The sequence below is a fragment of the Manis javanica genome, chromosome 1, assembly GCF_040802235.1.
Source record: "Manis javanica isolate MJ-LG chromosome 1, MJ_LKY, whole genome shotgun sequence".
In the NCBI taxonomy this organism is placed as follows: domain Eukaryota; kingdom Metazoa; phylum Chordata; class Mammalia; order Pholidota; family Manidae; genus Manis; species Manis javanica.
The window spans coordinates 151,555,725-151,581,268 of record NC_133156.1 but is presented as its reverse complement, the minus strand read 5'-3'; the positions used below and the strand labels follow the sequence as shown (position 1 = coordinate 151,581,268).

At 42.3% G+C, this 25,544-nt stretch overlaps 1 long non-coding RNA gene across 25 annotated transcripts in view; it reads left to right on the top strand.

The window, feature by feature from the left end:
* The window catches only part of LOC108388553 (uncharacterized), an 88,231-nt gene extending 65,128 nt beyond the window's left edge, over positions 1-23,103 (top strand). For 11 of the 25 annotated variants that reach the window (XR_012132222.1, XR_012132230.1, XR_012132200.1 and 8 more), the window contains 3 exons: positions 17,313-17,416; positions 21,205-22,162; positions 22,778-23,103. This is a non-coding gene — a long non-coding RNA (uncharacterized lncRNA). The remainder of the gene's footprint in view (positions 1-17,312; positions 17,417-21,204; positions 22,163-22,777) is intronic. The other 14 variants (XR_012132231.1, XR_012132203.1, XR_012132204.1 and 11 more) reach the window with 7 other exon arrangements.
* Positions 23,104-25,544: the final 2,441 nt, after the last annotated feature.

The following is a 25,544-nucleotide window of genomic DNA, read 5'->3' as shown; positions in this document are numbered from 1 at the left end:
AAGCAAAACCTGCGGGCAGGTCCCTGCAACCAGAGTCCCTGAGACAAAAGAAAAGCGAATGCTTTTTGCAAGTCTTAAAGAGAGACCCTCCAGCTGGACAAAGTTGTCCCAGCACACTTAGCCAGCAGCTGGGAATCCCGGGGAACTTTAGGCGCCCTAACCCTCTGGGCAGCAGCACAGCTCTGAAGCCCCTCATGGCAATAAGTAGCTTGCCAGTCATTCTCCCAAGTGGCGTGGACCCCAACACACTAACCCAGTAATGGGAGAGCAGCAGGGCGCGCTGGGGGTGGTGGCATCAGAGAGAACAGAGAGCAGCCTGTGCAAGCCCACTGTGGCGGCGACCGAGCAACCCAGGAGTGGCCTGTGTGCACTGGCAGCCGCGGCGGCAGAGGGCCTGAGGAGAGGTGTGCGTGAGCCTGCAGCGGTGGTGACCAAGTGGCCTGGGAGTAGCCCACATGTGCCAGTGGTGGTGGTGCAAAAGGGGCATGGGAGACGCCCGGGTGCACCTACAGCAGCACTAGAGGAGTCTGGGAGTGGCCCGTGGGAGCCAGCGGCAGCGGTGGAGGAGCAGCGCAGGAGCAGCCATGCCCCCAGCAGCCATCCGGAATCCTAGTCAGATGCACAGCCACCAGGGCCAGACCCAAAGGCCACTGCTAGTACACAGCTGCCCAGCAGGGGTGCCACTTTCATGGGGGAGTGCACCCAGCATGCTTGCCACTACCTGCAGGGCTCTGCACTGCTCTGATGGAGACCTGCCCACAGTACCTTAGGGGATTAATGCGGTGGCTGCTCCAGGAGTGTAGGTAACTGTCACAGGCAGCGGAGAAGGGCAAGGCATCCAGCAAGCAGGAAAGGACTTTCTTCTCCCAGCTGACAAACCCGCTACCTGCCTATAGCCACTGCTATCACCATGAAAAAGCAGAAGAATTTAGTCCAGTCCTAAATAGTCCAGACAACCCCTGAGAGAGGACCTGCAGTGATAGACTTAACCAGTCTCCCTGAAAAAGAATTCAAAATAAAAATCATAAACATACTGATGGATCTGCAGAGAAATATGCAAGAGCTAAAGGAGCAAGTACAGAGGGAGACTACAGAAATAAAACAGTCTCTGGAAGGACTTAAAAGCAGAATGGATGGGATGCAAGAAGCCATTAATGGAATAGAAACCAGAGAACAGGAACACTTAGAGGTTGATGCAGAGAGAGATAAAAGGATCTCCAGGAATGAAACAATATTAAGAGAACTGTGTGACCAATCCAAATGGAACAATATCTGCATTATAGGGGTACCAGAAGAAGAGAGAGAAAAAGGGATAGAAAGTGTCTTTGAAGAAATAATTGCTGAAAAGTTCCCCAAACTGGGGAAGGAAATAGTTGCTCAGACCACAGAAGCACACAAAACTTCCAACAGAAGGGACCCAAGGAGGACAACACCAAGACACATAATAATTAAAATGGCAAAGATCAAGGACAAGGACAGAGTATTAAAGGCAGCCAGAGAGAGAAAAAAGGTCACCTACAGAGGAAAACCCATCAGGCTATCAGACTTCTCAACAGAAACCTTATAGGCCAGAAGAGAATGGTATGATATATTTAATGCAATGAAGCAGAAGGGCCTGGAACCAACTGTACTGTATCAAGCATGATTATCATTTAAATATGAAGGAGGGATTAAACAATTCCCAGACAAGCAACAGTTGCAGGAATTTGCCTCCCACAAACCACCTCTACAGGGTATTTTAGAGTGACTGCTCTAGATGGGAGCACTACTAAAAAGAGCACAGAAAAAAAACACCAAACATATGAAGAATGGAGGAGGAGGAATAAGAAGGGAGAGAAATAAAGAATCATCAGACAGTATTTATAATAGCTCAATAAGCAAGTTAAGTTAGACAGTAAGATAGTAAAGAAGCTAACCTTGAACCTTTGGTAACCACAAACTAAAAGCCTGCAATGGCATTAAGTACATATCTGTCAATAATCATCCTACATGTAAATGGACTGAATGCACCAATCCAAAGACACAGAGTAATAGAAAGGATAAAAAAGCAAGACCAATCTATATGCTGCTTACAAGAGACTTACCTCAAACCAAAAGACATGTACAGATTAAAAGTCAAGGGATGGAAAATGATATTTCAGGCAAACAAAAGAGAGAAAAAGCAGGTGTTGAAGTGCTATTATCAGACAAAATAGACTTCAAAACAAAGCAAGTAACAAGAGATAAAGAAGGACATTCCACAATGATAAAGGGGTTAGTCCAACAAGAGGATATACCATTATAAATATATATGCGCCCAATACAGGAGCACCAACATATGTGAAACAAATACTAACAGAATTAAAGGAGGAAATGGAATGCAATGCATTCATTTTACGAGACTTCAACACACCACTCACTCCAAAGGACAGATCTACCAGACGGAAAATAAGTAAGGACACAGAGGCATTGAACAACACACTAGAACAGATGGACCTAATAGACATCTATAGAACTCTACATTCAAAAGCAGCAGGATACACATTCTTCTCAAGTGCACATGGAACATTCTCCAGCATAGACCACATACTAGGCCACAAAAAGAGCCTCAGTAAATTCCAAAAGATTGAAATCCTACCAACCAACTTTTCAAACCACAAAGGTATAAAACTAGAAATAAATTGTAGAAAGAAAGCAAAAAAGCTCACAAACACATGGAGGCTTTACAACATGTTCCTAAATAATCAATGGATCAACAACCAATTAAAAAGGAGATCCAGCAATATATGGAAACAAATGACAATAACAACACAAAGCCCCAACTTCTGTGGGACACAGTAAATGCAGTTCTGAGAGGGAAGTATATAGCAATCGAGGCCTACTTAAAGAAGGAAGAGCAATCCCAAATGCATAGTCTAATGTCACAATTATCGAAATTGGATAAAGAACAAATGAGGCGTAAGGTCAGCAGAAGGAGGGACATAATAAAGATCAGAGAATAAATAAATAAAATTGAGAAGAATAAAACAATAGCAAAAATCAATGAAACCAAGAGCTGGTTCTTCGAGAAAATAAACAAAATAGATAAGCCTCTAGCCAGACTTATTAAGAGAATCAACACACATCAACAGAATCAGAAACGAGAAAGGAAAAGTCACGACGGACCGCACAGAAATACAAAGAATTATTAGAGAGTACTATGAAAACCTATATGCTAACAAGCTGGAAAACCTAGGAGAAATGGACAACTTCCTAGAAAAATACAACCTTCCAAGACTGACCCAGAATGAAACAGAAAATCTAAACAGACCAATTTCCAGCAACGAAATTGAAGCAGTAATAAAAAAACTACCCAAGAACAAAACTCCCAGGCCAGATGGATTTACCTCAGAATTTTATCAGACACACAGGGAAGACATTAATACCTATTCTCCTTAAACTTTTCTAAAAAAGAGGTGGAAATACTCCCAACCTCATTCTATGAAGCCAGCATCATCCTAATATGAAAACCAGGTAAAGACCCTACTAAAAAAGAAAATTATAGACTGAAATCCCTGATGAACATAGATGCAAAAATACTCAACAAAATATTAGCAAACCGAATTCAAAGATACATCAAAAGGATCATACTCCATGACCAAGTGGGATTCGTCCCAGCTGATGCAAGGATGGTACAACATTCAAAAATCCATCAATATCATCCACCATATGAACAAAAAGACGGAGAAAAAGCACATGATCATCTCCATAGATGCTGAAAACGTATTCGACAAAATTCAACATCCAGTCATGATAAAAACTCTCCACAAAATGGGTATAGAGGACAAGTACTTCAACATAATAAAGGCCATATGTGATAAACCCACAGCCAACATTATACTGAACAGCAAGAAGCTGAAAGATTTTCCTCTGAGATTGGGAACAAGACAGGTATGTCCACTCTCCCCACTGTTATTCAACATAGTACTGGAGATCCTAGCCTTGGCAATCACACAAAACAAAGAAATACAAGGAATCCAGATTGGTAAAGAAGAAGTAAACTGTCACTATTTGCAGATGACATGATATTGTACATAAAAAAACCCCCAAAGACTCCACTCCCAAACTGCTAGAACTGATATCGGAATACAGCAAAGTTGCAGGATACAAAATTAACACACAGAAATCTGTGGCTTTCCTATACATTAACACTGAACTAATAGAAAGAGAGAACAGGAAAACAATTCAATTCACAATAGCATCAAAAAGAAAAAAATACCTAGGAATAAACCTAACCAAGGAAGTGAAAGACCTACACCCTGAAAACTACAAGACACTGTTAAGAAAAATTACAGAGGACAGTAACAAATGGAAACTCATCCCATGCTCCTGGTTGGAAAAATTAATATAGTCAAAATAGCCGTCCTGCCCAAAGCAATATACAGATTTGATGAAATCCCTCTCAAATTACCAACAGCATTCTTCAATGAACTGAAACAAATAGTTCAAAAATTCATATGGAAACACCTAAGACTCCAAATAACCAAAGCAATCCTGAGAAGGAAGAATAAAGTGGGGGTATCTTGCTCCCCAACTTCAAACTCTACTACAAAGCCACAGTAATCAAGACAATTTCGTACTGGCACAAGAACAGAGCCACAGACCAATGGAACAGAACAGAGACTCAAAACATTAACCCAAATGTATATGGTCAGTTAATATATGATAAAGGAGCCATGGACATACAATGGAGAAATGGCAGTCTCTTCAACAGATGGTGCTGGCAAATCTGGACACCTACATGTAAGAGAATGAAACTGGATCACTGTCTAACCTCCTACACAAAAATAAATTTGAAACGGATCAACACTTGAATGTAAGTCATAAAACCATAAAACTCTTAGAAAAAAACATAGGTCAAAATATCATAGGCATAAACATGAGTGAATTCTTCATGAACATATCTCCCCGGCAAGGGAAACAAAAGCAAAATGAACAAGTGGGACTATATCAAGCTGAAAACCTTCTGTACAGCAAAGGACACCATCAAGAGAATAAAAAGATATCCTATAGTATGGGAGAATATATTCGTAAATGACAGATCCGATAAAGGGTTGACATCCAAAGTATATAAAGAGCTCATACACCTCAACAAACAAAAAACAAATAATCCAATTAAAAAATGGACAGAGGAGCTGAATAGACAGTTCTCCAAAGAGGAAATTCAGATGGCCAGCAGACACATGAAAAGATGCTCCACATCACTTGTCATCAGAGAAATGCAAATTAAAACAACAATGAGATATCACCTCACACCAGTAAGGATCGCCACCATCCAAAAGACAAACAACAACAAATGTTTGCGAGGTTGTGGAGAATGGGGAACCCTCCTACACTGTTGGTGGGAATGTAAATTAGTTCAACCATTGTGGAAAGCAGTATGGAGGTTACTCAAAATGCTTAAATAGAAATACCATTTGACCCAGGAATTTCACTTCTAGGAATTTACCCTAAGATTGCAGCAGCCCAGTTTGAAAAAGATAGATTCACCCCTATGTTTATTGCAGCACTATTTACAATAGCCAAGATATGGAAGCAACCTAAATCTCCATCAGTAGATGAATGGATAAAGAAGATGTGGTACATATACACAATGGAATATTATTCAGCCATAGGAAGAAAACAAATCCTACCATTTGCAACAACATGGATGGAGCTAGAGGGTATTATGTCAGTGAAATAAGCCAGGCGGAGAAAGACAAGTACCAAATGATTTCACTCATATGTGGAGTATAAGAGCAAAGAAAAACTGAAGGAACAAAACAGCAGCAGAACCACAGAACCCCCAAATGGATTAACAGTTATGAAAGGGAAAGGGACTGGGGAGGATGGGTGGGAAGGGAGGACTAAGGTGGGAAAAAGAAGGGGGCATTAAAATGAGCATGTATAATTTTGGGGGGTATGGGGCAGTCTCTACAACACAGAGAATACAAGTAGTGATTTTACAGCATCTTACTATGCTGATGGACAGTGACTGTGAAGGAGTATGTGGGGGGACTTGATGAAGGGGGGAGCCTAGTGAACATAATGTTCTTCATGTACTTGTAGATTAATGATACCAATATATATATATATATATATGTGTGTGTGTGTGTGTGTGTGTGTGTATGGTTTGGGAGGAGATTTCTGTTTCCTTACTCATGCCACCATCTTGGTTCCTCCTCAGTAGGTATTATTTTGTGTCTGGCTTCTTTGGCTCAAAACTGTTTTGATAAGATTCTTTGACATCATTGCCTATATCCTAGCTCCTGTTCATAGTTCTGTAATGTTCCACCATATGTGCATTCAGCTGTTAATGTGAAGCTACAGATATTCCTGCTAAGTTTTTGGCACATATGTACACATTTTGTTGGTTATTACCCAGGAGTGGCATTGAGTCACAGAGCACACATATGCTCAACTTTAATACGGAAAGGCCAAACAGCTTACCAAGATTGTTGTATCAATATATTGTTACAAACAGTATATGAGAATTTCAGGGATCCCCAATCTTGTCTACACTTGACATCACCAGATTTTTTTTCTATTCTCATTTTAGCTATTCTGTGAATAATGTGGTACCTCACTGTAGGTTTAATTTACATTTCTATGAAGACTAATGAAATTGAGTGCCTTTCCACATATTTATTGTCCACTTGGGTTATATCTGTTTTGTTGGTTCAACTCTTTTTTCCAGTTTCTCAACTGAGATGTCTGCCTTTTTCTCATTAATTTGTAGGGATTATGTTGCAAATCCCTTCTCATGCACTCTGTGAAGTGTGAAATATCTTTCACTCTCTTAATACTGTATTGATGACACCTTTTTATTGTGTCAGTCTTTACAGTTAGTGCATACATGCTATTTTTTTGGTATCATTAATGTACAATTATATGAGCAACATTATGGTTACTAGACTCCCCCCATTACCAACTCCCCACCACATACGCCATCAGCATAGTAAGATGCTATAGAAGCACTACGTGTCTTCTCTGTGTTGTACTGCCTTCCCCATGCCCTGACCCCTACATTATGTATGCTAATTGTAATCCCCCCTTCCCCCTTTATCCCTCCCTTCCTACCCATCCTCCCCAGTCCCTTTCCCTTTCATAACTTTTAATCCATTTGGGGGTTCTGTGAGTCTCCACAGATAAGTGAAATCATTTGATACCTGTCTTTCACTGCCTGGCTTATTTCACTTAGCATAATACCCTCTAGATCCATCCATGTTGTTGCAAATGTTTGGATTTGTTTTCTTCTTATGGCTGAATAATTTGGAGGAATTGGCTGAACTTGGAGGAATTATGATACTCTGTAAATTTGATATGAGGCATGAATTCTATTTAAGGGTTGTAATTAGGAAGGAAGAAGAAAACATTGTGTATATGTACCACATTCTCTTTATCCATTCATCTACTGATGGACACTTAGGTTGTTTCCATTTCATGGCTATTGTGTATAGTGCTTCAGTAAACATAGGGGTGCATATGTCTTTTTCAAACTGGGCTCCTGCATTCTTAGTGTAAATTCCTAGGAGTGGAATTCCACAATGGTTGAACTAGTTTACATTCCCACCAGCAGTGCAGGAGGATTCCCCTTTCTCCACATCCTTGCCAACATTTTTTTGGCTTGTCTTTTGGATGGTGGCCATCCTAACTGGTAAAAGGTGATATCTCACTATCGTTTTAATTTGCATTTCTCTGATGATTAGTGATATGGAGCATCTTTTCATGTGTCTGTTGGCCATCTGAATTTCTTCTTTGGAGAAGTGTCTGTTCAGATCCTTTGCCCATTTTTTAACTGGATTATTTATTATTTTTTTTTGAGAGGGCATCTCTCATATTTATTGATCAAATGGTTGTTAACAACAAGAAAATTCTGTATAGGGGAGTCAATGCTCAATGCACAATCATTAATCCATCTCAAGCCTAATTCTTGTCAGTCTCCAATCTTCTCAAGCATAACGAACAAGTTCTTACATGGTGAACAAATTCTTACATAGTGAATAAGTTCTTACATGGTGAACAGTACAAGGGCAGTCATCACAGAATCTTTTGGTTTTGATCACGCATTATGAACTATAAACAATCAGGTCAAATATGGATATTCATTTGATTTTTATACTTGATTTATATGTGGATCCCACATTTCTCCCTTTATTACTATTATTATTTTTATTTTAAATAAAATGCTGAAGTGGTATGTAGATGCAAGATAAAGGTAGAAAACATAGTTTAGTGTTGTAAAAGAGCAATTGTAGATGATCAGGTGTGTGCCTATAAACTCTGTGCTAATCCAAGCTAGACAAGGGAATTAAAACATCCACGGATGCAGAAGATTTCTCTCAAAACAAGGGGGGGTGAGGTTCTAAGCCTCACCACTGTTGATCCCCAATTTCTCACCTGATGGCCCCCCTGCGACTGTGCCTGTCTTAGGTTGTTCCTCCCTTGAAGTATTTTACCTGTCTCTGGCTAACCAGTCATCTTCCGGGGCCATACAGGGAAATGTAAAGTTGGTAAGGGAGAGAGAAGCTATATTGTTTGAAAAGGTTAGCTTTTTACTTCTTTGCAGATTTATGCCCTGTGGCTTCTATGCCCAGCATTTGTCTTGAGGTATCTTTACCACTTGGAGGAATTATGATACTCTGTAAATTTGATATGAGGCATGAATTCTATTTAAGGGTTGTAATTAGGAAGGAAGAAGAAAAGCTATAGAGGTAGCAGATGGAAGAAAACATGGGAAGATTGATTATTTCTTTGACAGATCTTCTTGTAGAGTAACTTAAGCATGTATAGGTTTAAAACTACTAACTAAATTGTGCACACACATTAACATAATAGGAATACAGTTACATAACCAAAGCAGATCTATAATTACCAGCCATCTCCAGTGAAGCCAAGAAAACCAGTTAGGCACCCTAGGCATTTGTGAAAATTTATCTATGATATGATGGATATTGTCCAACTGTACTTGAACAGTCTGAGAGAAATCAGACAAATTAAAACAACCCATTCCTGGGAACTGTTCACATCCTATATGTTCTTTTAACCGTAGATAGTCTGTAGTCATAAGATTTTGGAGCGCTACAACTTGCACTTCTCCTAATTCTTGGTTGAGTTCCAACTGTATAGATCCAGTCAAATTTGTTGTTTTACTGTATGCACAGGCCAGCTTAGATATCTCCTTCTTCATTCCAATGGCAAGTCCAGGAACCGATGGGATGGATGCAGCTACAACTGCAGCATCACCTGGATCTTTGTTGAGGTTTTTTGATGATCATCTTCTGGTATGAGTCTTCCAGAGAGTGCTGATGTTGGAAGTTCTTCTTCATATCGTATCTTAGTTCATTTTCTGGGTAGCCAAATTAGGCTTTGATCCTCTGTATAAACACAAACAGACCCTTTGCCCACACTTTGATATGCCCTTTATACCATTGTGTAGAACTCACTGGAGGTCACCATACAGGAACTGCTTTTCTTTTTTTAAGAGAAAGGAATATTATCAGAAAAGTGTATCTCCATAGCCGATCATCTGACACCGTTTAAGTGATCAAAATTAAGGATATTTAAAGTATGCATTAATCGTTGATTAACCATTAGTTTTATCCTATCAAGGAGTAATCCCCCTTTTCTTTCTTTTTTTATAATCTTTAATCTACACTTACATGAAGAATATTATGTTTACTAGGCTCTCCCCTATACCAGGTCCCCCCTATAAACCACTTTACAGTCAGTGTCCATCAGCATAGCAAAATGTTGTCGAATCACTACTTGTCTTCTCTGTGTTGTACAGCCCTCCCCTTTCTCCCTCCCTCCCTATGCATGCTAATCTTAATACCCTCTTTCTTCTCCACCCCCTTATCCCTCCCTACCCACCCATCCTCCCCAGTCCCTTTCCCTTTGGTACCTGTTAGTCCATTCTTGGGTTCTGTGATTCCGCTGCTGTTTTGTTCCTTCAGTTTTTCCTTTGTTCTTATACTCCACAGATGAGTGAAATCATTTGGTACTTGTCTTTCTCTGCCTGGCTTATTTCACTGAGCATAATACCCTCCAGGTCCATCCATGTTGCTGCAAATGGTAGGATTTGCCCTCTTCTTATGGCTGAGTAGTATTCCATTGTGTATATGTACCACATCTTCTTTATCCATTCATCTACTGATGGACATTTAGGTTGTTTCCAATTCTTGGCTATTGTAAATAGTGCTGCGATAAACATAGGGGTGCATCTGTCTTTCTCAAACTTGATTGCTGCATTCTTAGGGTAAATTCCTAGGAGTGGAATTCCTGGGTCAAATGGTAGGTCTGTTTTGAGCATTTTGATGAACCTCCATACTGCTTTCCACAGTGGTTGAACTAATTTACATTCCCACCAGCAGTGTAGGAGGCTTCCCCTTTCTTCACAGCCTCGCCAACATTTGTTGTTGTTTGTCTTTTGGATGGCAGCCATCCTTACTGGCGTGAGGTGATATCTCATTGTAGTTTTAATTTGCATTTCTCTGATAATTAGCAATGTGGAGCATCTTTTCATGTGTCTGTTGGCCATCTATATTTCTTTTTTGGAGAACTGTCTGTTCAGTTCCTCTGCCCATTTTTTAATTGGATTATTTGTTGTTTTTTTTTTTTTGAGGCATGTGAGCTCTTTATATATTTTGGACATCAAGCCTTTATCGGATCTGTCATTTACAAATATATTCTCCCATACTGTAGGGTTCCTTTTTGTTCTATTGATGGTGTCTTTCACTGTACAGAAGCTTTTCAGCTTAATATAGTCCCATTTGTTCATTTTTGCTGTTGTTTTCCTTGCCCTGGGAGATATGTTCAAGAAGAGGTCACTCATGTTTATGTCTAAAAGGTTTTTGCCTGTGTTTTTTTCTAAGAGTTTTATGGTTTCATGACTACATTCAGGTCTTTTATCCATTTTGAATTTACTTTTGTGTATGGGTTTAGACAATGGTCCGGTTTCATTCTCCTACATGTAGCTGTCCAGTTTTGCCAGCACCATCAGTTGAAGAGACTGTCTGGATTATTTACTTTTTTAAAAAAGTTTTTTATTAAGGTATTTTGATATACACTCTTATGACGGTTTCACATGAAAAAACAATGTGGTTACTACATTTACCCATATCATCATGTCCCCACCCATACCCCAATGCAGTCACTGTCCATCAGTGCAGCAAGATGCCACAGGTTCACTATGTACCCTCTCTGTTCTATACTGTTCTCCCTGTGATCCCCCACACCATGTGTACTAAACATAATACCCCTCAATCCCCTTCTCCTTCCATTCCCACCCACCCTCCCACACCCCTCCCCTTTGGTAACCACTAGTTCATTCTTGGAGTCTCTGAGTCTGCTACCATTTTGATCCTTCAGTTTTGCTTCATTGATATACTCCACAAATGAGGGAAATCAATTGGCATTTGTCTTTCTCTGCCTCACTTATTACACTGAACATAATGTCCTCCAGCTCCATCCATGTTGTTGCAAATGGTAGGATTTGTTTCTTTCTTATGGCTGAATAGTATTCCATTGTATATATGTACCGCATCTTCTTTATCCATTCATCTTCAGATGGACACTTAAGTTGCTTCCATATCTTGGCTATTGTAAATAGTGCTGTGATAAACATAGGGGTGCATATGTCTTTTTGAATCTGTGAAGTTGTATTCTTTGGGTAAATTCCAAGGAATGGGATTCCCAGGTCAAATGATATTTCTGTTTTTAGTTTTTTGAGGAACTTCCATATTGTTTTCCACAATGGTTGAACAAGCTTACATTTCCACCAGCAGTGTTAGGAGGGTTCCCCTTTCTCCACATCCTCGCCAGCATTTGTTGTTCTAAGATTCTTCAATGATAGCCATCCTCACTGGTGTGAGGTGATATCTCACTGTGGTTTTAATTTGCATTTCCCTGATGATTAGTCATGTGGAGCACCTTTTCATGTGTGTGTTGGCTTCTTTGGAGAACTGTCTCTTCATATTATCTGCTCATTTTTAAATCAGGTTACTTGCTTTTTGTATGTTGAAGCATGTAAGTTCTTTATGTATTTTGGATGTTAACCCCTTGTCACATATTTCATTTACAAATATATTTTCCCAAACTGTAGGATGCCTTTTTGTTCTACTGATGGTTTCCTTTGCTGTACAGAAACTTTTGAGTTTGATGTAGTCCCATGAGTTCATTTTTGCTTTTGTTTCCCTTTCTCAAGGAGATGCGTTCAGGGAGAATTTCCTCATGCTTATATTCAGGAGATGTTTGACTATATTGTCTTCTAAGAGTTTTATGGTTTCATGACTTAAATTCAAGTCTTTAATCCATTTCAAGTTTATTTTGTGTATGGGGTTAGGCAATAATCCAGTTTCATTCTCTTACATGTAGCTGTCCAGTTTTGCCAACACCAGCTGTTGAAGAGGCTGTCATTTCCCCATTGTATGTCCATTGCTCCTTTATCATATATTAATTGACCATATATGGTTGGGTTAATATCAGGGCTCTCTAGTCTGTTCCACTGGTCTATGGGTCTATTCTTGTGCCAGTACCAAATTGTCTTGATTACTGTGGCTTTGTAGTAGAGCTTGAAGTTGGGGAGCATAATTCTCCCCTTTTTATTCTTCCTTCTCAGGATTGCTTTGGCTATTCAGGGTCTTGTGCTTCCATATGAGTTTTAGAATGATTTTCTCTAGTTCATTGAAGAATGCTCGTACCATTTTGATAGGAATTGCATTGCATCTTTGATTGCTTTAGGCAGGATAGCCATTTTGACAATATTAATTCTTACTGTCCATGAGCATGGGGTGTGTTTCCATTTATTGGTATCTTCTTTTATTTCTCTTGTGAGTGTCTTGTAGTTTTCTGAGTATAAGTCTTTCTCTTCCTAGGTATTTTATTCTTTTTGATGCAATTGTGAATGGAATTGTTTTCCTGATTTCTCTTTCTGTTAGTTCATTGTTAATGTATAGGAATGCAACATATTTCTGTGTATTATTATTGTATCCTGCAACTTTACCGAATTCAGGTTTTAGATGTTGTAGTTTTGGTGTGGATTCTTTAGGGTTTTTTATGTACAATATCATGTCATCTGCAAACAGGGACAGTTTAACTTCTTCCTTGCAAATCTGGATGCCTTTTATTTCTTTGTGTTGTCTGATTGCCATGTCTAAGACCTCCACTACTATGTTTAATAGAAGTGGGGAGAGTGGGCATCCTTGAGTTGTTCCCTGTCATAAAAGAAAAGCTTTTAGCTTCTTGCTGTTAAGTGTAATGTTGGCTGTTTATTATGTTGAGGTACTTTCCCTCTATACCCATTTTGTTGAGAGTTTTTATCTTCAGCAGATGTTAAATTTTATCAAATGCTTTTTCAGCATCTATGGTGATGATCATGTGGTTTTTGTCCTTTTTGTTCATATGGTGGATGATGTTAATGCATTTTCGAATGTTGTACCATCCTTGCATCCCTGGAATAAATCCTACTTGATCATGTTGGATGATCTCTTTGATATATTTTTGAATTCAGTTTGCTAATATTTGGTTGTATATTTTTTCATCTATGTTAATCAAGGATATTGTTCCATAATTTTTTTTGTGTGTTGTCTTTGCCTGGTTTTGGTATTAGAGTGATGCTTACCTCATAGAATGAGTTTGGACGTATTCCCTCTTCTTCTACTCTTTGGAAAACTTTAAGGAGAATGGGTATTAGGTCTTCACTAAATGTTTAATAAAATTCAGCAGTGTAGCCATCTGCTCCAGGGGTTTTGTTCTTAGGTAGGTTTTTGATTACCAGTTCAATTTCATTGCTGGTAATTGGTCTGTTCAGATTTTCTGTTTCTTTCTGGGTCAGCCTTGGAAAGTTGTATTTTTCTAGAAAGTTGTCCATTTCTTCCAAGTTATCCAGTTTTATAGCATATAATTTTTCATAGTATTCTTTAATAATTCTTTGTATTTCTGTGGTGTCCATAGTGATTTTTCCTTTCTTGTTTTTGATTCTGTTTATGTGTGTAGACTCTCTTTTTGTCTTGATAAGTCTGGCTAGGGGTTTATCTATTTTGTCTATTTTCTTGAAGAACCAGCTCTTGCTTTCACTGATTCTTTCTATTGTTTTATTATTCTCAATTTTATTTATTTCTGCTCTAATCTTTATTATGTCCCTCCTTCTACTGACTTTGGGCCTCATTTTTTCTTCTTTATCTAGTTTCATTAATTGTGAGTTTAGACTGCTCATATGAGATTGCTCTTCTTTCCTGAGGTAGGTCTGTATTGCAATATACTTGCCTCTTAGCATGGCCTTGGCTGCATCCCACAGATTTTGCAGTGTTGAATTATTGTTGTCATTTGTCTCCATATATTGCTTGATCTCTGTTTTTATTTGGTCATTGATCCATTGGTAATTTAGGAGCATGTTGTGAAGCCTCCATGTGTTTGTAGGATTTTTCATTTTCTTTGCATAATTTATTTCTAGTTTCATACCTTTGTGATATGAGAAACTGGTTAGTACAATTTCAATCTTTTTGAATTTACCAAGGCTCTTTCTATGGCCTAGTATATGATCTATTCTTGAAAATGTTCCATGTGCACTTGAGAACAATGTGTATTCTACTGCTTTTGGATGTAAAGTTCTGTGGATGTCTGTTGGGTCCATCTGTTCTAATATGTTGTTCAGTGCCACTGTCTCATTACTTATTTTATGTCTGGTTGAATCTGCCCTACAAAGTGAGTGGTGTGTTGAAGTCTCCTAGAATGAATGCATTCCATTCTATTTCCCCTTTTAATTCTGTTAGTATTTTTTTCACATATGTAGGAGCTCCTATGTTGGGTGCACAGATATTTATAATGGTTATATTCTCTTGTTGGACTGACATCATTATGTAATGTCCTTCTTTGTCTCTTGTGACTTTCTTTGTTTTGAAGTATATTTTGTCTGATACAAGTACAGCAACACCTGCTTTTTGCTCCCTATTAGTTGCATGGAATATCTTTTTACATCCCTTCACTTTTAGTCTGTGTATTTTAGGTTTGACGTGAGTGTCTTGTAGGCAGCATATAGATGGGTGTTGTTTTTTATCCATTCAGTGACTCTGTGTCTTTTGATTGGTGCATTTAGACCATTTACATTTAGGGTGATTATTGACAGGTATGTACTTATTGCTATTGAAGGCTTTAGATTCGTGGTTACCAAAGGTTCAAGGTTAACTTCATTACTATCTAAGAGTCTAACTTAACTCACTTAACATGCTATTACAAACACAATCTAAAGGTTCTTTTTTTTTCCTCCTTTTTCTTCCTCCTCCATTCTTTACATATTAGGTATCATATTCTGTACTCTTTGTCTTTCCCTTGATTGACTTTTGGGATAGTTGACTTTGTTTTGCATTTCCTTAGTAATTAACTGTTCTACTTTCTTTACTGTGATTTTATTACTTCTAGTGACAGCTGTTAAACCTTAAGAACACTTCCATCTATAGCAGTCCTTCCAACATAGACTGTAGAGATGCTTTGTGGGAGGTAAATTCTCTCAGCATTTGCTCATCTGGAAATTGTTTAATCCCTCCTTCAAATTTAAATGAGAATCTTGCTGGTAAATTATTCTTGGTTTGAGGCCCTTCTGCTTCATTGCATTAAATATATCATGCCACTCCCTTCTGGCCTGTAGGGTTTCTGCTGAGAAGTCTGATGATAGCCTGATGGTCTTTCCTTTGTATGTGATCTTATTTCTCTCTCTGGATGCTTTTAATAGTCTGTCCTTATCCTTGATCTTTGCCATTTTAGTTACTATATTTCTTGGTGTTTTCTTCCTTGGGTCCATTGTGTTGGGAGATCTATGCATCTCCATGGCCTGAGAGACTATCTCCTTCCCCATATTTGGGAAGTTTTCAGCAATTACTTCCTCAAAGGCACTTTCTATCCCTTTTTCTCTCTCTTCTTCTTCTGGTACCCCTATAATGTAAATATTGTTCTGTTTTGATTGGTCACACAGTTCTCTCAATATTCTTTCATTCTTAGAGATCCTTTTTTTCTCTCTGTGTCTCAGCTTGTTCATATTCCTCTTTTCTAATTTCTGTCTCTTTAATTGTCTCCTCCACCATATCTAATTTGCTTTTAGTACCCTCCATTGCAGTCTTCAACAATTGGATCTTCAATCAGAGTTCATTCCTGAGTTCCTTTTTTTACCTCCTTTGACATATTAATGATTTTATTTTTAAATCCCTTTCAGGAAGTTTCATGAGGTCAATTTCATTTGAATCTCTCTCAGGTGTATTAATAATTTTACTTTGAACCAGGTTTCTTTGGTGTTTCATATTTGTATATGGCACCCTCTAGTATCCAGAGGCTCTAGTCTCTGGAGCTGCTCAGCCCCTGAAGCAATGTCGGGGGTTTCAGGGAATGGTACCTGTGCCTGGAGGGAGGAAAGAGCTCTTTCTTGCTTCCCGGCTGCTATGCCTGCCTCCACTTCTGTAACCAGTAGACCGAGCACACAGGTATAAGTCTCTATGCTTTGTGTTTGTAGTTGCTGTTGATGGGACTTCCCTCTGGCTGGCCTAACACCAGGGTCAGGTTTGCCAGTTTGATATCCAGGTGGGGCTGGCCAGGAGAAAGGTGCAGTAGGCTGCATATCACAGAGGGGGTCCTTTTAGTTGTGTAGCCATCCAGGGAGCTGGAGTGCCTGAAGGCTGAGAAAGTTCCAACCTGCTGGGCAGAGTGCACCCAGACAGTTTTGTCTACCTGTCCTTTCTTCTGAGCAGTAAACTCTGTGTAATCCTTGCCCCTTTAGCAGCTCTCTTGCTGTTAGGAAGTCTCTCAGACTTCCCACCTTTCTTTTGTCCCAGAGCAGCCAGATATGGATCTCTGCTTTCCACAAGTGGCTGGAATCTCAGTCTCTCCAGGTATTCTGCCTGTCTTAACTTTACAACCCCCAAATCACAAGAATACCATGAACGCACCATGAGATGTAGGTTTGTGCTCCCAGAGCAGATCTCTGGAGTTAGGTATTTAGCAGCACCAGGCCTCCACTCTCTCCCCACTCCATTTGTCTTCCTCCTACCAGTGAGGTCCCACCAGGCCACGGATTTGGTATGTTACCCTGTTCTGTAAGTTTATTCTTTTCTCCAGGTGTATGTAGTTTGGCACAGCCCTCTTTCTTGTTGCTTTTTGAGAATTAGTCATATTAATTATATTTTCACATTATATGCGGTTTTAGGAGGAAGCTTCTGTCTTACCTCTCACGCCACCATCTTTAATCCTCTCTCTCCACTCCTTTATCTCTTGCATATTTCTCTGCAGCTCCACCAGCATGGTTATAACTTTTATTTTGAATTCTTTTTCAGGAAGATTTGTTATATCTGTCTCACCAGGCCCTGTCTCTGGTGTTTGAGTGATTTTAGACTGGACCAGGTTCTTCTGCGTTTTTGTGGTGATAACATGATTGCCGGTGAGTGGTGGGTGTGTCCACTGGGAGAATAAAGTCCCTTCCTGCTTGCTGGTCTCCTTGCCCTTCTCCACTGCCTATGCTAGTTAACTGCACACAGGGAGCAGTCTCTGGGTTAATCCCCTGAGTTGCCATGGGTGGGGCAGTCTTCGAGTCCTCAGTATAGCCTAGAGCACTGGCAGGGGTCCCAGATGAGCGGCTTGTGTTCTCCTGCCAGAACAGCACCCCTTCGTGCCTTCTGGAATTTGCGCTGGCTTCCTCTGACTGTGCTGGGCCGCTGCACTTAGGCAGCAGCCTCTGGGTCTGGCCTGGTTAGCTGTATGCTGGCGGAAGCCTCTGTGTGGTTGCTGCAGGCAGGGCTGCTACCCAGCAGGTCCGCAGCAATGGCGGGTTAGCTGGTTTGCTTGCAGTGCCAGCCGGGATAATGACTGGCAGTCTGCTTATCGCCATGAGGGGTTTCAGAACTGTGTTGTCACCCAGGGGGTTAGGGTGCCTGAAGTTGCTTAAAATTCCCAGCATGCTGGGTTAAGTGTGGCAGGACGATTTTTTCCACCTGTTAAACCCTTGTCCCTTTAAGAGTTTTAAAGCACCCACTTTTCTTTTGTCCCAGGGGAGCTGGCTGTGGAGACCAGCTCTCAGTCTCTGTCTCGGATTTTACTTTTCCGTTTCTCTAATAACCAGTACACCATGCTGTGTGTGTCTGTGCTCTCAGTGCAGATCACTAGGGCTGGTTATTTAGCAGTCCTGTGCTTCCACTCCCTCCCCACTCCGATTCTTTTCCTCCTGCCCCCGCTGGTGAGCTGGGGTCAGGGGAGTGTTTGGGTCCTACTGGGTCACGACTTTGTATCTTACCCTTTCGTGAGATGCTGAGTTCTCGCAGATGTAGATGTAGCCTGGCTGTTGTACTTTATCTTCTGGTCTCTCTTCTAGGAATAGTTGTTTTTGCTGTATTTTCAAAATACATGTGGTTTTGGGAGGAGATTTCCGCCACCTTACTCACACCGCCATTTTCACAAGCAGAGACCATACATGCTATTTTAAACAATAAATATTGAGTGTAATTTCACTTTAACAGAAAAGGAAGTAAAAAACTGTACTTTAACCAAAAAAAACCCCAGAAAATAATCAAAGGAATTTCTGAATTTCAGAATCCTCACCATGAAAAAGTAACAGTTTCTAAAATAAATCTGCTGAAATTAAGGGGCTAAGGAAAAGCATTTATAGGTAGCAGCTATTTTGAAATGTGTTTTAACTTTAGATGGTATCTACTAACTCCTTGTTATGATAAGGAAATTAAACATCCTTCCATTTTCTCTTCCCTTATTTCTCCCAAATAAATCTTCCCAGATTTATTTCTCTATAAATCCTGAGTTTGCCAGTTTTATGCTGTTGAGATTCACATTTTGTTCTGAAGTCACAGTTTCTCCGTACTGCAGTCTTAGGTCTTTGCGTGAAGTTATCCCTTTTACCCATCTTTCCACCATGGCTTCTCCCTCCCTTAACTGTTAATTTTATTTCATGTCTTGGTTGCTAGACTTCATTTTCAATTAGGGCTCTCAGGAATGTCTCTTCCCTTCAAACTTGAAGGGCAACTTGGCAAAATCTGAAGTAGGTGGCAGTGCCCCTGGATGAGATCAGCCAGGGGCCTCCTACAGCTCTTGCTTTACAAGCCCAGGGACTGTGAAGTCCTCTGGCACTGTCTTCCCTTCTCAGCACCCTGAAACCATCACATTCCTGCATTCCAGAATAATTCGCAGAAGCCAGACCCTGAGCTGAGCAAGGAGCCACGCATCCCTGAGGCTCAGGGCCAGCCATGGCCCCCCCTGCTTGCTCCATCTGTGTCTCTTTACCTAGGGCTGGGTCTGTGTGAATGTGTGCAGTGGAACTGTCCTAGGCGGGTGGCTGGTCCTGGAGCATATGCAGTATGGAACAGAGTTAATGTTTCACTGTGACATGAACTGTTTGGTAGCACCGGCAGGTGCATGTGTCGATCAGCAAGGTCACAATGGCAATGAGGAAAGTGCATTTATTCACTCACATCCTCCATGCATTTATCTCCAACAAATGTTTGTACCTGAGGAGGTTCCTCCAGTGTGACATCCATCACAGTCTTGCTTTGCATGGGCAGTGCTCAGGAGAAGCCGGAGGACAGGAGCTCATCAGCACTGCAGCGGGCTTCCTGGCCCTGACCCCGCCAAGCCCGTGCGTGGGAGGCACTGCCCTGGACTCTGCACTCTCCTACTCCCACCCACGGGGCCCTGGAAGGCAAGGTGGCAGTGGGAGCCCACTTTTCCTTGCCATCTTAATCGTGCGTTGAAAGGCAACGTTCCCCAGTGCCATCCTCCACCATGCGGCCACGCTGGCTTCGGCCCTTGCTCTCCTCGGCTAGGAAATGTTGCTGAGTGCGCTTTGTCTGCAGCTCCCCAACAGAAGTGGGAATCCCGGGCAGGCACATGCAGACCAGAACACGCTGCCCAGGCTCTGGGATGTGCAGCACTCAAACAAATTTGCTGCCTGTTCAGATCTGCCAGGTAGGAAGCTCCAGCTTGGCCCTAAGCCCTGAGGTCACCATGGGGCTGATGTGGCAGGCTGAGTGCAGTAGATGCCAGCTAAAGGAGGTCAGAAGCCTGCCATGGAAAGAACAGGAAGCATTTTTCTTTCCAAAACAAGGAGGCAAGCAAGACATGAACACCGCAAGTACAGTACTTTTCAAATTCTGTCTTAAGAAGCAAGATAGCACAGTGTTCATTTTGCATGAGGGTGGCATTCTTCTGTGGGCACTGGGAGGCAATTGGAGGCCAATCTCTGGGGAGATCTGTGGATACACACTTAGACAGCAGTGGGCTTTTCTTTGGTGTCTGTTTCTATCCATAGCTACCTATCTGCCTACTTATCTATCTTCTATCTGTCGTCTGTAGCTATCATCTATCATTTACTGACCTGATCTACCTCTATCTCTGATCTACCTATCATCTACCTATTATCTATCACATCTATCTATCATTATCTATTGTCTGTTTCTCTGGAGTGACACTCTTGAAGGTAGGGCCATACTCACTGTAAGATTTGAATTTGAGGGGAAAATGCAGTTGTCTTTTCAGAAGCTGAGATGTCATCTGAGGTTTCCACCTTTGCTCCACTCTTTACTAAATGGAGCCCATTGTTCTGTGTCGCAGTCTCCATTCCCGAGGTCAATCCCATGATTTGCAGGTGACCGTTGGCTCCCTTTGCTTCTGGTCTTGCCCCTTCCTCAGGGCTCCTCCCTATGTTCTTCCCCTCTAAGAGTCCTCTGGGGAGGCATCTCCTCTGGGCACCTGCCCCTGATTCCAGGCTGATCAGAGCCCCCCACCCCACCTTGTGTTACCAGCTTGGTGTTGGCTGGGGTCTCACCACCCTGCTATCTGTAGAGAAGTGGCTCAGGTCCCATCACCCAGCTTCTCAGACCGCAAGTCAGTGCCTGCCCAAGATTTCTATGAATTTGTGGGGAGGGTTTTGTGTTCTTGAGGTCCCAGTTGGGCCAATTTCCAGCTGATGCCAAACTTTTCTTTTCTCTGAATGTTGTGGCTGTCATATCACCACTGTCTGACATCAGCTCTTAGAGCCAAGACCCTTCTCTTTGACCACTCCTTCCCAGGGAGCAGTGGCCCAGGTGCTGCCAGGAGCAGCAGGGTTTACTGAAGGTTTCTGGATCATGGGAGAAAGGAAGTGCTTTCAAAGCAGAGCTCTTAAACTGAGCACCCTGAATGCCATCAGCCAGGCTTATTTCCCTCCTTTTCTTTGCCTTCTTTCAGGAACTCAAGTTACCTTCCACAAAAAGCCAGTTCCCTCCCGTGAAGAATTCGGGCCAACCACTTAGAGTTCGTTTTGATCCAACAGCAGCAAATCACAGCTGCCGACCTCCCCGTCTCTACAGTCAGGGACTCTCACCGAAGGCAGAGACCCCATCTTTTGACCTGTGTCCCCTGTGCCTGGCACAGGGACTTGTAAATGCTCAATACACCCACCAATTTCAAGGATGAACGACTGCAGGGAAGGGGACACAGGGAACCGGGCCTGTCAGGCCGCACAGCACAGCCTGATGCAGTCTTACTCACCAGGGTGACAGCTAGAGGAGGGGCCCCAGGCAGCCCATAGCCAGGTGACTGTGCTTCAGAGAGGCAGAGTCCTGCTGCTCAGCGACATTTCCTCACTCTCCTGTCACTTAGAACATACAGAGCGAACAACTCCTCCCACAAGGCTAGGACCTTTGGCTTACCTACTTAAAAATAGATCAGATCTTTCCTCTTGTCTCTGCTCAAAATATGTAATTTTTTCCAAGGACTACAGGGCAAAAATACTGAGGATATCAAATATTCATACCCCAGGATCTGCTTCATCCGGTTAACTGAGTCAAGAGGGACATTGGGAGGATCTCCAAGAGCCCACAGCTCTGGACCCTGGAGGAACTACAGTCCCTGTGGCTGGAATGCTGCACCCTGAGCACAGCCTGTCCCTGCTGTGGGCGGCCCATGGTGGGGCCGGACCCAAGTCGGCTGGTCACACCAAGGACAGATGTGCCTTCTGAGTGTGGCTGACGTTTCCCTGAGCAGCATACCTCTGGAAGAACATGCAGAGTTCTGCCCATCCGAAACCTAGAAGACCTTTGTATGTTCCCTTGAAACATTTGCACTGAAAAAGATGCCCATGATTCAAATAGTCATAAATAAACGACCTGACTGCCCACTGTTCGGAAAACACACGATGCACTTTGTGAGTCTGTTTCCTTTTCTTGGTTTCATACTTCTTCCACAAAGAGAAGCTGGTGGGGTCTAGGGAACTGGATGCTGGCTGTGGGCATGGCAGGAGGGTTCCTGACAACTCTTTGTGGGTGCGGGAAGGCCCCACAGAGCCCTGGAGTTCCAGGTCAGACTCAGCATGTGCTGGGGACACAGTCAGTGAATAGGCCTGGAGCCATTCGATCCCTCTGCATTCAACAAACACTTGCCAGGACCCTGTGCGCTGAGGCAGAACAGCAAAGGCAGGGTGGTGCCATGAGCTCAGAGCGCCGGCCTGGCAGGGAGCCAGGCAAGGAGCTCCTCCGTATGACCTCACAGCCCTCCCCGCCCTCACCAAAAGTTACGGTCTAGAAAGTCACAGTGAACTCTGAATTCAGGAATGCTGAATCACTGCCCATAGGGGACATGGAAGGGTAGGTCCTGTGAACACAGCATTTTTCTCAGCTCAATACAGAACATTGTTTTATGAGAGTTTTTGTTTACAGTCACCTTATTTAATACACATTTTTGATTCATTAACTTTGAACGCATGACATCAGTCATGCAAGTTGAACCTGAAAGAAGCCCATGTAACACCTTTCTCCCCCAGCAGGCACAGTGTTCCAGAGCTGAGGACATCCAGTCAGCCTGCTGGCAGCCTGTGTGGGGGCCATTTTCAACAGTGAAAACCTCCCACGAAAAGCACAAATGTGAAAAACGTGGCACTAAACGGACCTCAGAGAGCACTTGTGTTCATAGTTGGAGAGCTGCAGCAAGCAGCAGACATCACTGGTTTGACCTGGGCTGGCAGCTTTCTCACAGGCACTCAGATGTTTCTCCACCTTGAGCACATCCACAAATGACCACAAAAGCAAGTATTGGTTTGGGGTTACAGATAAGTTTTAGAGTTCACAAATACAGTCTGAATAACAAGGATCAACTGTATACGTGTGTGTGTGTGTGTGTGTGTGTGTGTGTGTGTGTGTGTGTGTGTGTAACTCCAGGTGGGGGGGAATCCTGGGGCAAAATACCTTTAAAACCAAAATCAGTCAAAGGGGGAAATAAAGTGGGAGAAACCCATTTACTTCTTACAAGCAGTCCATTTCTGCTGTCCTGTGTCTCTTCCAATCGGCTACAGAAGAAGAGGGCCCCACCCAACCACTCTAGGCCAGTTAAGCCCTTGCTCACCCATGTAATTACCTATTGATGTGGAGATGGATACTTCTTTCCATCCCTTGGAAACATCTATCAATATGCAGATGCTCTAAAGCCAGTCTAGAGATTCTGGAAATATTGCAATTTTAACCCATAGCCCACCTCTCCAGAAAATCTTGCTTAACAATCTACTCATTCCCCATCTTCTGCAATGGCCCCTGTGTGGGAAAACTGGAGCATTGAAACCAAACTAATGACATACAATAGCAATAGCAATAAAATCATGACAATCCTCAAGCCAGAGGATTCAGCTAGGTTCAAAGTCCTATGCAGATTAAGCCCATCAATTGCCCACTCCACAGGCAGTAGCTGAAGAGGTAGGGAGTTCAGAGCAATCATCATGTGGCAGCTGCAGCCAGGAGGCGCATTCAGGCTACAAGGACTATAGAAGAAAATAAGCTTAAGGGCGATAAGATACATGTTTTAATGACATCAGCATAGGCAAATCTTGTCCATCAAATAGGATGCATGCAAGAGAGTGGTCCTGTGATAGGACAGTGGCAGGAATGGGATCTCATCCTGGTCTAGTATACTAGACGTTCACCCTCCTCCCTGTGGGAATTACAGATGGCTCAGTATGTAGGGCTACGGGAGGTACATGCACTGGCCATAAAGTTAAAACAAAACTTCCCCATAAGAAGCTATTACCTCCTGCGCATTTTGGGTACACTACTATGATCTTTGGGTTCCACTCTGCTATTATTCCAGGAACACACATGAGGCCAGCTTACAGGCCTTTTCCCCAAGGTGCCAGAAGGGCCAGCTATCATTGACCCATGTGTCGAAATGTTCAGGGCCAAGTCCACTCAACAGTGTCTCCAGGGCTTAATGCAGTTGGGGCTGACAGCCATATCCTGGCCATACCCTGGCTTCAATAACTCTTCTTTGGTTTGTACATACAGTTGAATAGGAGAGGTAGCAATGTGTGTTAGCATGTCCATGGGGTTCAAGGCTCCTTTTCAGGGCTTCTCATTCAAACACAGTAGCACTGTCCATAAATGAACTGCTCAGCCCTGTAGATTATTGGTGTCTGACTTAAGGTGAGATTTCAACAAAACCATTATACCTCCCTATCATGCCTCCCCCAGTAGGGTTATATGTTACATGAAACTTCCACTTTATTCTTAATTGCTGCACTCATTTTTGTAACACATGTCCAGTAAAGTGAGCAATATAGTAATGCAACCAAACCATTTGCTTTTTCTTCCCTGTGGCCAAGTCCTGGACTACAAGTCTGTGACAAATTGTGGGACTGTAGAGGTATCCCTGTGAAAGGGCAGTGAAAAATCCATTGATGTCCTTCCCACATGAAGGAAAACTGTTCCTGACTTTCCTCTGCTATGTCAATAGAGAAGAATGCATTAGTAAGGTCCACAACATAATCATACCTCCCTAGTTCATGACTGTGTGTCCATAAGGGTTGCTGTAGGGGGGACAGCAGCATGCAAAGAGGGTGTGACTTTATTCAATTCCCTGCAGTTCACAGTCATATGCCAAGAGCCATCTGGCTTTCTCACTGGCCACACTGGGGAATTAAAAGGACTATGAGTGGGCTTTATGATGTCCACCTTCTCCACCTTCTATAGAGTTTCTCCAATTTCCTTGTGCCCCCAGGCAATTTATATGCTTAGTATTTGTCACTCGCCCAGTTATAGGCAGAGCTACAGGTGGGTGCTTAGCATGTCCCCTCAGAACTGCCTTTACCACACATACCCCCAGTCTGAACTCACCTTGCAGTGGTCTGTAACCACTGGCCCTGCAGGATCTCTACCCACAAAACATATTCAGGGATGGGAAAAATGTGCACAGTATACTCCTTTGCGGGTAAATGCCCTATCCCCAAAGGGATTTCGGCTTTCTTCATTATAATTGTCTCGCCACCATAGCCATCTATCACAGCAGGAGTCCTGGGAAAACACTCAGGGTTGCCATAAATCAGAGAACCCTCAGCTCCTGTGTCTACCAGTGCCAGGACACATTGTACATTCACAGGGGACCAATGAATTGCTAATTCTACATGTGGCCTCTGGTCCCCAGCATGTCCCCCAAGGTGGGGACTTTGACCACCCCCCAGTCAAACTTTGATGTCCAATCGTCCTGTGGGGGTGAGGGCCCAGGCAGAGCCTGAGTACTATCTCCCATGAAGTTTTGCAGGGACACAG